A 14,660-nucleotide genomic window follows, 5' to 3' on the forward strand; every position below is an offset into this window, starting at 1 on the left:
CGGCTGCGCGGGAGCGCAAGCCGCAGGTGGAGGAAGCTGCGCAGATCTACCGGACAGCGGCGATGGCTGCTCCGGCTGCGCAGGTTGCAGAGGCTGGCGCTGCGCTGATAGCGCAGGCAGAACTGGCACGTCCTGGGAGGGGGAGACGGGCGCGGTCCTCTTCGGGACCCGGGGTATCGAGTCCCTTACGGCCCTAATACCTCCCCAATTAGCCAGGTATTCGGGCCGGTGATTATACCGGTACAGGGGCGGTAGTTCATCCGGAGCGAACGGCTCCAGCTCGGGATACGAGAAAGGAATGTCCTCCTCGTCGCTGCTGGAAGCCCCGACTCTCACCATGAAGTGGACTCCCCTATGGAACGGGTCAGGGACGGAGCCCTGGACGAGCCCCTCTCTCTCGTCCTCAGCGAAAGACCAGGAGTCGGCGAGGGAGCATGTGCCCAGTCGGATGGGCTCAGGCAGGGGCTTCCTTCTCCTCTGCTTCCTCCTTTTCTTCTGGTCCGTCATTCTGTCACGGGACGTGGTGCGCGAGCGCGGAGGAGAGCGGCGAAGGTGCGGAAGGAGGAAGCAGGCAGGCAGGATACAGGACGAACGGGGTTTAATTGGGAATACGAGGATCTCACGCACACAAACATCCATGAACATCAATGACAGACAAAGCAAACTGGGGAGACCAGGACTTAAATACACGGAACAAGGCAGCAGGAAACAAGACACGACTGGGCAGGATCAGGAAATCACACGTGGGTAATTAGGGGGCGTGGCACACACGAGGAGCGGACGAGCCGGGCATGACAGATGCGGAAAGAATGGAATAATTGTGGTAGGCTGCCGGCTGAGTAGTTTGGTAAATGTTTGGTGTGGGTCCGGCGCTGCCGATTGGATGGTGGGGCTGCAGTGTGAGTCAGATAAAAAAAAAAAAAAGAACATTAGTAGGATCCAATGGGACCAACTGGCATGTATAGAGGCGTGTAATGCAAAAGGGCTGTTTTTGGTAGCATCTCTCGCTTATGGCCATACCACCCTGAACGCGCCCGATCTCGTCTGATCTCGGAAGCTAAGCAGGGTAGGGTGTGGTTAGTACTTGGATGGGAGACCTCCTGGGAATACCAGGTGCTGTAAGCTTTTCTCACTTTTACTTTATACAGGGGGCGCTCCACTTCACGATTAATTTAAATCTATCACTCCCCTTCCATTTTACTATTTTATATATATATATATATTTCTCTCATTCATAAAGGCAGCTTTTACACACCGTTTTACTATAAATACTTCCTGGTAATTCTAGGTGCTGTAAGCTGTTCGTGCCTTTATTCCACCAGGCCGCGATCTTCTCACAAACTTGAAGACTGTCACTCCCCATTCACGTTTTACAACTTATTGTTAATGATAAAGAGACAGCTTTTTACAGACAGTTTTAAACAAAGTACTGATATTATTCCTCTTCAACTGACCGCTTTGTTTTCTATGCAAAAACCACTTCGCCACAGAAGACTCGATATTATTGGCATAGCAAGTTCTGCTCTTCTCCTTTCAAAACTTGCTAAAAGCTGTATTTAAAAGAACAGATTGGCCGGGGTAATTCACACCCTTCAATGCCAGCTTAATGTTTAGGTTAGTGGGAATCACAGAGGAATTAGGGATGGAAACTTCTTTGCTGGTGGTAGAAGCGGTCTGGTGAATTTTTAGAGAGAAGAGGCCGTCGATGTTTGAATGTAGAAAATTGTTCTGGCTGCAGCCTGCAGTATGGACTTGTTGGTGTGTGTAGCTCCCAGTGTTCTGACAGCGCGACGTTTTGGGGAAGCATGTGATTCAGCAGCTACCAGTGGGCTTCGTGCGGCGGAGATTTTGTGGCTGTTAGCGGAGTTGATAACAGAGGGTCGTTAAGAGAAGCCTGCATGCAGTAGGCAAAGGAGTAATGTTTGCCGGCGGGGGACGTGCGGCGATTAACCTGTGCGGTAGTGAAAAGGAGTTAAAAAGAAGGAAGTGTGCGGATGCGGAAAGAATGGAATAATTGTGGTAGGCTGCCGGCTGAGTAGTTTGGTGAATGTTTGGTGTGGGTCCGGCGCTGCCGATTGGATGGTGGGGCTGCAGTGTGAGTCAGATAAAAAAAAAAAAGAACATTAGTAGTATCCAATGGGACCAACTGGCATGTATAGAGGCGTGTAATGCAAAAGGGCTGTTTTTGGTAGCATCTCTCGCTTACGGCCATACCACCCTGAACACGCCTGATCTCGTCTGATCTTGGAAGCTAAGCAGGGTAGGGTCTGGTTAGTACTTGGATGGGAGACCACCTGGGAATACCAGGTGCTGTAAGCTTTTCTCACTTTTACTTTATACAGGGGGCGCTCCACTTCACGATTAATTTAAATCTATCACTCCCCTTCCATTTTACTATTTTATATATATATTTTTTTTTTTCTCTCATTCATAAAGGCAGCTTTTAGAAACCGTTTTACTCTAAATACTTCCTGGTAATTCTAGGTGCTGTAAGCTGTTCGTGCCTTGATTCCACCAGGGCGCGATCTTCTCACAAACTTGAAGACTGTCACTCCCCATTCACGTTTTACAACTTATTGTTAATGATAAAGAGACAGCTTTTTACACACAGTTTTAAACAAAGTACTGATATTATTCCTCTTCAACTGACCGCTTTGTTTTCTATGCAAAAACCACTTCGCCACAGAAGACTCGATATTATTGGCATAGCAAGTTCTGCTCTTCTCCTTTCAAAACTTGCTAAAAGCTGTATTTAAAAGAACAGATTGGCCGGGGTAATTCACACCCTTCAATGCCAGCTTAATGTTTAGGTTAGTGGGAATCACAGAGGAATTAGGGATGGAAACTTCTTTGCTGGTGGTAGAAGCGGTCTGGTGAATTTTTAGAGAGAAGAGGCCGTCGATGTTTGAATGTAGAAAATAGTTCTGGCTGCAGCCTGCAGTATGGACTTGTTGGTGTGTGTAGCTCCCAGTGTTCTGACAGCGCGACGTTTTGGGGAAGCATGTGATTCAGCAGCTACCAGTGGGCTTCGTGCGGCGGAGATTTTGTGGCTGTTAGCGGAGTTGATAACAGAGGGTCGTTAAGAGAAGCCTGCATGCAGTAGGCAAAGGAGTAATGTTTGCCGGCGGGGGACGTGCGGCGATTAACCTGTGCGGTAGTGAAAAGGAGTTAAAAAGAAGGAAGTGTGCAGATGCGGAAAGAATGGAATAATTGTGGTAGGCTGCCGGCTGAGTAGTTTGGTGAATGTTTGGTGTGGATCCGGCGCTGCCGATTGGATGGTGGGGCTGCAGTGTGAGTCAGATAAAAAAAAAAATAAAACCAGGAGTAGGATCCAATGGGACTAACTGGCATGTATAGACGCGTGTAATGCAAAAGGGCTGTTTTTGGTAGCATCTCTCGCTTATGGCCATACCACCCTGAACACGCCCGATCTTGTCTGATCTCGGAAGCCAAGCAGCGTAGGGTCTGGTTAGTACTTGGATGGGAGACCTCCTGGGAATACCAGGTGCTATAAGCCTTTCTCACTTTTACTTTATACAGGGGGCGCTCCACTTCACGATTAATTTAAATCTATCACTCCCCTTCCATTTTACTATTTTATATATATATATTTTTTTTTTCTCTCATTCCTAAAGGCAGCTTTTAGAAACCGTTTTACTCTAAATACTTCCTGGTAATTCTAGGTGCTGTAAGCTGTTCGTGCCTTTATTCCACCAGGGAGCGATCTTCTCACAAACTTGAAGACTGTCACTCCCCATTCACGTTTTACAACTTATTGTTAATGATAAAGAGACAGCTTTTTACACACAGTTTTAAACAAAGTACTGATATTATTCCTCTTCAACTGACCGCTTTGTTTTCTATGCAAAAACCACTTCGCCACAGAAGACTCGATATTATTGGCATGGCAAGTTCTGCTCTTCTCCTTTCAAAACTTGCTAAAAGCTGTATTTAAAAGAACAGATTGGCCGGGGTAATTCACACCCTTCAATGCCAGCTTAATGTTTAGGTTAGTGGGAATCACAGAGGAATTAGGGATGGAAACTTCTTTGCTGGTGGTAGAAGCGGTCTGGTGAATTTTTAGAGAGAAGAGGCCGTCGATGTTTGAATGTAGAAAATTGTTCTGGCTGCAGCCTGCAGTATGGACTTGTTGGTGTGTGTAGCTCCCAGTGTTCTGACAGCGCGACGTTTTGGGGAAGCATGTGATTCAGCAGCTACCAGTGGGCTTCGTGCGGCGGAGATTTTGTGGCTGTTAGCGGAGTTGATAACAGAGGATCGTTAAGAGAAGCCTACATGCAGTAGGCAAAGGAGTAATGTTTGCTGGCGGGGGACGTGCGGCGATTAACCTGTGCGGTAGTGAAAAGGAGTTAAAAAGAAGGAAGTGTGCGGATGCGGAAAGAATGGAATAATTGTGGTAGGCTGCCGGCTGAGTAGTTTGGTGAATGTTTGGTGTGGGTCCGGCGCTGCCGATTGGATGGTGGGGCTGCAGTGTGAGTCAGATAAAAAAAAAAAAAAACCAGGAGTAGGATCCAATGGGACTAACTGGCATGTATAGACGCGTGTAATGCAAAAGGGCTGTTTTTGGTAGCATCTCTCGCTTACGGCCATACCACCCTGAACAGGCCTGATCTCGTCTGATCTCGGAAGCCAAGCAGGGTAGGGTCTGGTTAGTACTTGGATGGGAGACCTCCTGGGAATACCAGGTGCTGTAAGCCTTTCTCACTTTTACTTTATACAGGGGGCGCTCCACTTCACGATTAATTTAAATCTATCACTCCCCTTCCATTTTACTATTTTATATATATATATATTTCTCTCATTCATAAAGGCAGCTTTTACACACCGTTTTACTATAAATACTTCCTGGTAATTCTAGGTGCTGTAAGCTGTTCGTGCCTTTATTCCACCAGGGCGCGATCTTCTCACAAACTTGAAGACTGTCACTCCCCATTCACGTTTTACAACTTATTGTTAATGATAAAGAGACAGCTTTTTACACACAGTTTTAAACAAAGTACTAATATAATTCCTCTTCAACTCCCTGCTTTGTTTTCTATGCAAAAACTACTTCGCCACAGAAGACTCGATATTATTGGCATAGCAAGTTCTGCTCTTCTACTTAAAAAACTTGCTAAAAGCTGTATTTAAAAGAACAGATTGGCCGGGGTAATTCACACCCTTCAATGCCAGCTTAATGTTTAGGTTAGTGGGAATCACAGAGGAATTAGGGATGGAAACTTCTTTGCTGGTGGTAGAAGCGGTCTGGTGAATTTTTAGAGAGAAGAGGCCGTCGATGTTTGAATGTAGAAAATTGTTCTGGCTGCAGCCTGCAGTATGGACTTGTTGGTGTGTGTAGCACCCAGTGTTCTGACAGCGCGACGTTTTGGGGAAGCATGTGATTCAGCAGCTACCAGTGGGCTTCGTGCGGCGGAGATTTTGTGGCTGTTAGCGGAGTTGATAACAGAGGGTCGTTAAGAGAAGCCTGCATGCAGTAGGCAAAGGAGTAATGTTTGCCGGCGGGGGACGTGCGGCGATTAACCTGTGCGGTAGTGAAAAGGAGTTAAAAAGAAGGAAGTGTGCGGATGCGGAAAGAATGGAATAATTGTGGTAGGCTGCCGGCTGAGTAGTTTGGTGAATGTTTGGTGTGGGTCCGGCGCTGCCGATTGGATGGTGGGGCTGCAGTGTGAGTCAGATAAAAAAAAAAAAAAAACCAGGAGTAGGATCCAATGGGACTAACTGGCATGTATAGACGCGTCTAATGCAAAAGGGCTGTTTTTGGTAGCATCTCTCGCTTACGGCCATACCACCCTGAACACGCCTGATCTCGTCTGATCTCGGAAGCCAAGCAGGGTAGGGTCTGGTTAGTACTTGGATGGGAGACCTCCTGGGAATACCAGGTGCTGTAAGCCTTTCTCACTTTTACTTTATACAGGGGGCGCTCCACTTCACGATTAATTTAAATCTATCACTCCCCTTCCATTTTACTATTTTATATATATATATTTTTTTTTCTCTCATTCATAAAGGCAGCTTTTAGAAACCGTTTTACTCTAAATACTTCCTGGTAATTCTAGGTGCTGTAAGCTGTTCGTGCCTTTATTCCACCAGGGCGCGATCTTCTCACAAACTTGAAGACTGTCACTCCCCATTCACGTTTTACAACTTATTGTTAATGATAAAGAGACAGCTTTTTACACACAGTTTTAAACAAAGTACTAATATAATTCCTCTTCAACTCCCCGCTTTGTTTTCTATGCAAAAACCACTTCGCCACAGAAGACTCGATATTATTGGCATAGCAAGTTCTGCTCTTCTCCTTTCAAAACTTGCTAAAAGCTGTATTTAAAAGAACAGATTGGCCGGGGTAATTCACACCCTTCAATGCCAGCTTAATGTTTAGGTTAGTGGGAATCACAGAGGAATTAAGGATGGAAACTTCTTTGCTGGTGGTAGAAGCGGTCTGGTGAATTTTTAGAGAGAAGAGGCCGTCGATGTTTGAATGTAGAAAATTGTTCTGCTTGCAGCCTGCAGTATGGACTTGTTGGTGTGTGTAGCTCCCAGTGTTCTGACAGCGCGACGTTTTGGGGAAGCATGTGATTCAGCAGCTACCAGTGGGCTTCGTGCGGTGGAGATTTTGTGGCTGTTAGCGGAGTTGATAACAGAGGGTCGTTAAGAGAAGCCTGCATGCAGTAGGCAAAGGAGTAATGTTTGCCGGCGGGGGACGTGCGGCGATTAACCTGTGCGGTAGTGAAAAGGAGTTAAAAAGAAGGAAGTGTGCGGATGCGGAAAGAATGGAATAATTGTGGTAGGCTGCCGGCTGAGTAGTTTGGTGAATGTTTGGTGTGGGTCCGGCGCTGCCGATTGGATGGTGGGGCTGCAGTGTGAGTCAGATAAAAAAAAAAAAAAAACCAGGAGTAGGATCCAATGGGACTAACTGGCATGTATAGACGCGTGTAATGCAAAAGGGCTGTTTTTGGTAGCATCTCTCGCTTACGGCCATACCACCCTGAACACGCCCGATCTCGTCTGATCTCGGAAGCCAAGCAGGGTAGGGTCTGGTTAGTACTTGGATGGGAGACCTCCTGGGAATACCAGGTGCTGTAAGCTTTTCTCACTTTTACTTTATACAGGGGGCGCTCCACTTCACGATTAATTTAAATCTATCACTCCCCTTCCATTTTACTATTTTATATATATATATTTTTTTTTTCTCTCATTCATAAAGGCAGCTTTTAGAAACCGTTTTACTCTAAATACTTCCTGGTAATTCTAGGTGCTGTAAGCTGTTCGTGCCTTTATTCCACCAGGGCGCGATCTTCTCACAAACTTGAAGACTGTCACTCCCCATTCACGTTTTACAACTTATTGTTAATGATAAAGAGACAGCTTTTTACACACAGTTTTAAACAAAGTACTGATATTATTCCTCTTCAACTGACCGCTTTGTTTTCTATGCAAAAACCACTTCGCCACAGAAGACTCGATATTATTGGTGTTAGCAGAAATACATGCTACAGCAGTTATGGCGTGTAAAATGCTATACTAAACCGAATGTATACATCTTTTATGGAGGACTGACACACACACGTTAAACTCCTGTCTCTTTACCGTCAAGAAGAAAAAACTTTATTAACACTTTTACAACATCGGCTTAGCTCACAGCTGCCACCCATCGGTCATCAATACAAACTCTTTCACATATATACACTTCACAATTTGAGAGCACATTATTCATTTCTGTCAACATCCCCACTTGCTCTCACATTATCACCTTCAAAGAAAAATACAGTAGGTTCTATTTTCTCTTTACATCATATACACTCTCTTGTGTACATCTACTCTCCAAACATAAACTTTGCAAACTTAATCAACTTAAATGTTGTTGCAGGCTTTGTCATCACATCTGCTATCATTTGTTCAGTAGGGCAATAGATCAAACGTATTTTTCCATCATTCAATGATGACCTAACAAAATGGTATTTTATATCTACATGTTTGCATCTTTGTCTGCTTACCGGATTTTTCGCCAATGCAATCGCACCCTGATTATCTTCATATATCACAGGTGGTGCGTACTGATATCCATCAATACCTTCTAACAGCTGAACTAGGTACATGCATTCTTGTGTAGTTGCAGCTAAAGCCATATATTCTGCCTCACACGTAGACAGTGCCACAGTTGGTTGCTTTTTGGTTTTCCATGAAACCAAAGGACCGTTCACATTTAGGCTCACACAAAAACCTGTTGTGCTGCGTCTATCGGCTACATCGGCTGCCCAGTCCGCATCACTGTAAGCATAAATTCCCAGTTTGTCACTGTCACTTCTTCTGTAACACAACTCTTTTTCAGATGTGCCTTTTAGATATCTCAGTGTGTGTTTAACTGTACACCATTGCTCTTCTGTCGGTTCTGTAAAGTACTGAGACAGTTTACTAACAATAAAACTTAGATCTGGTCTTGTACATGTAGCTAGATAGATAAGGCTACCTACAACCTCTCTGTATTTCTTGACATGTTGCATCACTTCCGTATCACAATGGTAGCTCAAATTCTGTTCACAAGGAGTCATTCTTGGTTTACAATGTTGCATATCAAATCTTTCTAGAATTTTCTCCACATATCTCTTCTGCGACATTTTTACACATTCATGGTCTTGCTCAAAATCAATACCAAGAAAATGTTTCAGTCTGCCCATGTCTTTCATTTTAAATTTTCCAGTGAGCATTTCCTTCACAATCTTTAGTGCATTTTCGTCACTGGCAGCAATGATCAAGTCATCTACCCACACAACCATAATCACTTTCTCAGTTGTTGTTTCTTTAGTGTAAACACAATGATCCACCTGATTTTTTACAAATCCATTATCAATCAGAAATTCGTTTAACATTGTATTCCAGTTTCTTCCTGATTGTTTTAGACCATATAGTGATTTTTTCAGTTTACACACTAATTTCTTATTAGTTTTGCATTTGATCTCATAACCTTCTGGCTGTTCAATGTAGATCTCACAATCTATGGGTGCATGCAAGTAAGCAGTTTTCACATCCATCTGATGTAAGATCAGGTTATCCTGTACTGCTTTCTGCATTATTACCCTGATGCTAGTCATATTGGCAGTAGGAGAAAATGTTTCCTCATAGTCAATTCCCATTTTCTGATTGTATCCTTTGGCTACAAATCGTGCTTTGAATTTATCAGACCCATCAACATCTTTCTTAACTGCATATACCCATCTACCCCCCACTGCTTTCTTACCCTCAGGTAAGCTGGTTAAGGTAAATGTGTCATTATCTTTCAATGACTGCATTTCTTCATCCATTGCTTTACACCACTCTTTTGAGTTTGGTGAATTAACAGCTTCCCTAAATGAGAGGGGTACATTACATATAACTTTGTAACAGAAATCTATGTTAGTCAGAATTTGGTCATCATTCTCTTTTCCCAATACATAATCACTTAAATAAGCAGGTTTCTGTCTCACTCGAGAGGGGTATCGCCTGGGATTGTTATCGGTCTCATCTACCTGTGGTTGAGCCGCCTGTGGCTGTGTTTTCTCAGGAGCATTTACTGGAACCTGGTCTTGTGTATGCCCTGAACTCACACTGGTATTTTGTTTAGTCTTACTAACGCCGTTCAACATTTCCAAATCGTCATCAATGTCCGTCTGTGTTTCCCGCTCTACTTTAGTCTTGGTCATGAATTTCACCAATCTGTGTTTCTGTACCTTCCCATTTTGAGGATAGTAAACCATATAAGCTGGGCTATTTTTGTCATACCCAACAAAGATTCCTTTCTCACATTTTGGATCAAGCTTTCTTTTGTCCTGTTTATAGGCATAACACACTGACCCAAACTTCTGCATCCTAGAGAGATCAGGTCGCCTCCCTGTTAGTATTAAGTAAGGTGTCTGTCCTGTGCGTCTGTTATAGCATCTGTTTCTTATTACAGCTGCCGTCTGTACTGCATAGGTCCACAAATCTTTTGGCAATTCACTCTCTATCAACATGCACCGTGCCATATCAAACAATGTCCGCCAATTTCTCTCAGCAGTTCCATTCTGATGAGGCGAGTATGGAGCTGAGGTCTCATGTCTAATCCTATTTTTGCTGAGTAGAGTTTGGTAATTCCTTCCTGTGAACTCTGTACCGTTATCTGACCTAATGCGTTTAATTGTCCCATATGGGGCAGTATCTGCAAGAAATTTTTCTGTTGCAGACGTTGTGTCACTCTTATTTTTCAAAAAGTATACAAAAATCGTACTGGAGTAATCATCAGTGAATGACAATGCAAATCTGTACCCATCTCTAGACTCCGGCTCTATTGGACCAGCCAAATCGGTGTGCACTAACTCAAGAGCTGTTTTGGCCCTTACATCTGGCTCCCTGTTACGCGTCTGAGCAAATTTTCCCTGGATACACACCTCACAGGGTAGTACTGGTTTGTCTGGTGTACCTTTGATTGTCATACCATCAACAACTCCCTGTAATTTCTGAATGTCATCATAATTACAGTGCCCCAAAATCTCATGCCATGTCTGCAGGTCATGACAACTCTTACAATGATCAACACACTCATCATTCAGTGTTTGTAAATAGTACAGTCTGTTCTGTTCATTAATTAGGAATGTTGTACCATCTCTATGTTGAAGGATGTCTTTCCCTTGTTTGAAGATAATAGTTGCTCCATTGGCTGTGGCTGCTTTTACAGAAAAGATGTCCTGTGGGTATGTGGGGATGTACAACGCCTGTCTCAACGTCGTGGTCTGGCGTTGTCCTTTGCTGTCAATCAAGCTGAGCTCTGCATCACCCCTGCGCTCTGCCACCCCATTGCATCTTGTGCCATCGGCCAGCTCTATACAGTGTGTCTCAGCGTGGAAGCTATCGTCAAACTTCTTGAACTTCGTTATATCCGTGATGATATGTGAGGTTGCCCCCGTATCTACCATCAGACCAGTCAGCTTTATGTCGCGCCTCGGTTGGACCTCTGCGTTTCCCTCGCTCATACGGAATGCGTATTCCTTGCTACTCATCTCCTCTGAGACTTGTCTTGCATTGTCGCTTCGCTGTTTCCGTCTGCAGTTCGCGTCGCGGTGCGTGGAGTTTTTACACCGGCTGCACCACTGTTTGCGTCGACATGCTTTTGCCATGTGTCCTTTTATACCGCATCTGAAGCACACTATATCGGTACTCTCGGTTCCCCGATCACTCGTACTCACCGAAGCAGGTTTTGCACTCGGCTGTATCCGCGCTTTCATCACGTTGTCGTCAGACGTTGCAACGCGCATTTTCTCTTTGTCTTCATAACTCCGTAATCTGGTTTTAAATTCAGCAAAAGGAATCGGTACTTCGCTTTGCGTGATATGGATCGCGAATGGTTTAAATGATTCAGGCAGTCCCTTTAGAATCATTGCTACTAATAGTCCATCACTCAGTGTTTCACCAGCGTTTCTCAGTGCCGTGATGGCCGACTCTGCCCGTATGATGTAGTCGATCACACTTTCGCTGCTTAACTTTCGGAGTGAAGTTAGTTCAGTATACAGACTAATTACACGCGGCTTCCCTTTGCCTGCATAGTAGTCCCGCAGTATTTGTAACGCTTTTCGTCCATCGTCTGTTGCTTCTCGCATCACCAACGATAAACTCTTATCATCCAGGAATTGGATTAATTCAGCATATGCCTCCGCATTTTTCTGATCGTCCTCTTCCTCATCCTCGTCGTGGATGGGCCCTCTTAAAATGGTATCCTTCAGTCCTTGCAGCCGAAGATGGCCCAAAAATTTTGTCTCCCACAGTTCATAATTACGCTCATCTCCATTAAAGATTAGTCGGGACCAGCGACTACTTGACTCGGTTACCCGTCCGCTCATGGTTCTAGTATATCACGTAACGAAAACGCACTCGGTATGTTGCCACGGTTTTCTTAGCGAGAAAAATAATCGTTGAAAACCTTTTCATTTGCTCTGGGCCCATAACCTGTTAGCAGAAATACATGCTACAGCAGTTATGGCGTGTAAAATGCTATACTAAACCGAATGTATACATCTTTTATGGAGGACTGACACACACACGTTAAACTCCTGTCTCTTTACCGTCAAGAAGAAAAAACTTTATTAACACTTTTACAACATCGGCTTAGCTCACAGCTGCCACCCATCGGTCATCAATACAAACTCTTTCACATATATACACTTCACAATTTGAGAGCACATTATTCATTTCTGTCAACAATTGGCATAGCAAGTTCTGCTCTTCTCCTTTCAAAACTTGCTAAAAGCTGTATTTAAAAGAACAGATTGGCCGGGGTAATTCACACCCTTCAATGCCAGCTTAATGTTTAGGTTAGTGGGAATCACAGAGGAATTAGGGATGGAAACTTCTTTGCTGGTGGTAGAAGCGGTCTGGTGAATTTTTAGAGAGAAGAGGCCGTCGATGTTTGAATGTAGAAAATTGTTCTGGCTGCAGCCTGCAGTATGGACTTGTTGGTGTGTGTAGCTCCCAGTGTTCTGACAGCGCGACGTTTTGGGGAAGCATGTGATTCAGCAGCTACCAGTGGGCTTCGTGCGGCGGAGATTTTGTGGCTGTTAGCGGAGTTGATAACAGAGGGTCGTTAAGAGAAGCCTGCATGCAGTAGGCAAAGGAGTAATGTTTGCCGGCGGGGGACGTGCGGCGATTAACCTGTGCGGTAGTGAAAAGGAGTTAAAAAGAAGGAAGTGTGCGGATGCGGAAAGAATGGAATAATTGTGGTAGGCTGCTGGCTGAGTAGTTTGGTGAATGTTTGGTGTGGGTCCGGCGCTGCCGATTGGATGGTGGGGCTGCAGTGTGAGTCAGATAAAAAAAAAAAACCAGGAGTAGGATCCAATGGGACTATCTGGCATGTATAGACGCGTGTAATGCAAAAGGGCTGTTTTTGGTAGCATCTCTCGCTTACGGCCATACCACCCTGAACACGCCCGATCTCGTCTGATTTTGGAAGCTAAGCAGGGTAGGGTCTGGTTAGTACTTGGATGGGAGACCACCTGGGAATACCAGGTGCTGTAAGCTTTTCTCACTTTTACTTTATACAGGGGGCGCTCCACTTCACGATTAATTTAAATCTATCACTCCCATTCCATTTTACTATTTTATATATATATATATTTTTTTCTCTCATTCATAAAGGCAGCTTTTAGAAACCGTTTTACTCTAAATACTTCCTGGTAATTCTAGGTGCTGTAAGCTGTTCGTGCCTTTATTCCACCAGGGCGCGATCTTCGCACAAACTTGAAGACTGTCACTCCCCATTCACGTTTTACAACTTATTGTTAATGATAAAGAGACAGCTTTTTACACACAGTTTTAAACAAAGTACTGATATTATTCCTCTTCAACTGACCGCTTTGTTTTCTATGCAAAAACCACTTCGCCACAGAAGACTCGATATTATTGGCATAGCAAGTTCTGCTCTTCTCCTTTCAAAACTTGCTAAAAGCTGAATTTAAAAGAACAGATTGGCCGGGGTAATTCACACCCTTCAATGCCAGCTTAATGTTTAGGTTAGTGGGAATCACAGAGGAATTAGGGATGGAAACTTCTTTGCTGGTGGTAGAAGCGGTCTGGTGAATTTTTAGAGAGAAGAGGCCGTCGATGTTTGAATGTAGAAAATTGTTCTGGCTGCAGCCTGCAGTATGGACTTGTTGGTGTGTGTAGCTCCCAGTGTTCTGACAGCGCGACGTTTTGGGGAAGCATGTGATTCAGCAGCTACCAGTGGGCTTCGTGCGGCGGAGATTTTGTGGCTGTTAGCGGAGTTGATAACAGATGGTCGTTAAGAGAAGCCTGCATACAGTAGGCAAAGGAGTAATGTTTGCCGGCGGGAGACGTGCGGCGATTAACCTGTGCGGTAGTGAAAAGGAGTTAAAAAGAAGGAAGTGTGCGGATGCGGAAAGAATGGAATAATTGTGGTAGGCTGCCGGCTGAGTAGTTTGGTGAATGTTTGGTGTGGGTCCGGCGCTGCCGATTGGATGGTGGTGCTGCAGTGTGAGTCAGATAAAAAAAAAAAAAAAAACCAGGAGTAGGATCCAATGGGACTAACTGGCATGTATAGACGCGTGTAATGCAAAAGGGCTGTTTTTGGTCGCGTCTTTCGCTTATGGCCATACCACCCTGAACACGCCCGATCTCGTCTGATCTCGGAAGCTAAGCAGGGTAGGGTCTGGTTAGTACTTGGATGGGAGACCACCTGGGAATACCAGGTGCTGTAAGCTTTTCTCACTTTTACTTTATACAGGGGGCACTCCACTTCACGATTAATTTAAATCTATCACTCCCCTTCCGTTTTACTATTTTATATATATATAACTATATATTTTTTCTCTCATTCATAAAGGCAGCTTTTACACACCGTTTTACTCTAAATACTGCCTGGTAATTCTAGCTGCTGTAAGCTGTTCGTGCCTTTATTCCACCAGGGCGCGATCTTCTCACAAACTTGAAGACTGTCACTCCCCATTCACATTTTACAACTTATTGTTAATGATAAAGAGACAGCTTTTTACACATAGTTTTAAACAAAGTACTGATATAATTCCTCTTCAACTCACCGCTTTGTTTTCTATGCAAAAACCACTTCGCCACAGAAGACTCGATATTATTGGCATATTATCTGCTCTTCTCCTCCTTTCAAA

General features: G+C 44.3%; 8 non-coding genes across 8 annotated transcripts; all 8 read left to right on the forward strand.

Moving 5' to 3' along the window:
* The first annotated feature begins 1,006 nt into the window (after positions 1-1,006).
* LOC125734427 (5S ribosomal RNA) lies at positions 1,007-1,125 on the forward strand. Its single transcript, XR_007393739.1, has one exon. It is a non-coding gene; the product is annotated as a 5S ribosomal RNA (ribosomal RNA).
* A 1,075-nt stretch (positions 1,126-2,200) lies between these two features.
* Positions 2,201-2,319, forward strand: LOC125734556 (5S ribosomal RNA). The gene has a single exon (XR_007393864.1). It is a non-coding gene; the product is annotated as a 5S ribosomal RNA (ribosomal RNA).
* A 1,079-nt stretch (positions 2,320-3,398) lies between these two features.
* LOC125736991 (5S ribosomal RNA) lies at positions 3,399-3,517 on the forward strand. Its single transcript, XR_007396258.1, has one exon. It is a non-coding gene; the product is annotated as a 5S ribosomal RNA (ribosomal RNA).
* A 1,079-nt stretch (positions 3,518-4,596) lies between these two features.
* On the forward strand, positions 4,597-4,715 carry LOC125736079 (5S ribosomal RNA). The gene has a single exon (XR_007395362.1). It is a non-coding gene; the product is annotated as a 5S ribosomal RNA (ribosomal RNA).
* Positions 4,716-5,790: 1,075 nt separating this feature from the next.
* LOC125733753 (5S ribosomal RNA) lies at positions 5,791-5,909 on the forward strand. Its single transcript, XR_007393090.1, has one exon. It is a non-coding gene; the product is annotated as a 5S ribosomal RNA (ribosomal RNA).
* A 1,079-nt stretch (positions 5,910-6,988) lies between these two features.
* LOC125732889 (5S ribosomal RNA) lies at positions 6,989-7,107 on the forward strand. Its single transcript, XR_007392253.1, has one exon. It is a non-coding gene; the product is annotated as a 5S ribosomal RNA (ribosomal RNA).
* A 5,815-nt stretch (positions 7,108-12,922) lies between these two features.
* On the forward strand, positions 12,923-13,041 carry LOC125735065 (5S ribosomal RNA). The gene has a single exon (XR_007394364.1). It is a non-coding gene; the product is annotated as a 5S ribosomal RNA (ribosomal RNA).
* A 1,080-nt stretch (positions 13,042-14,121) lies between these two features.
* On the forward strand, positions 14,122-14,240 carry LOC125732489 (5S ribosomal RNA). The gene has a single exon (XR_007391868.1). It is a non-coding gene; the product is annotated as a 5S ribosomal RNA (ribosomal RNA).
* The last annotated feature ends 420 nt before the right edge of the window (positions 14,241-14,660 follow it).

The sequence above is a fragment of the Brienomyrus brachyistius genome, chromosome 2, assembly GCF_023856365.1.
Source record: "Brienomyrus brachyistius isolate T26 chromosome 2, BBRACH_0.4, whole genome shotgun sequence".
Taxonomy (NCBI): Eukaryota; Metazoa; Chordata; class Actinopteri; order Osteoglossiformes; family Mormyridae; genus Brienomyrus; species Brienomyrus brachyistius.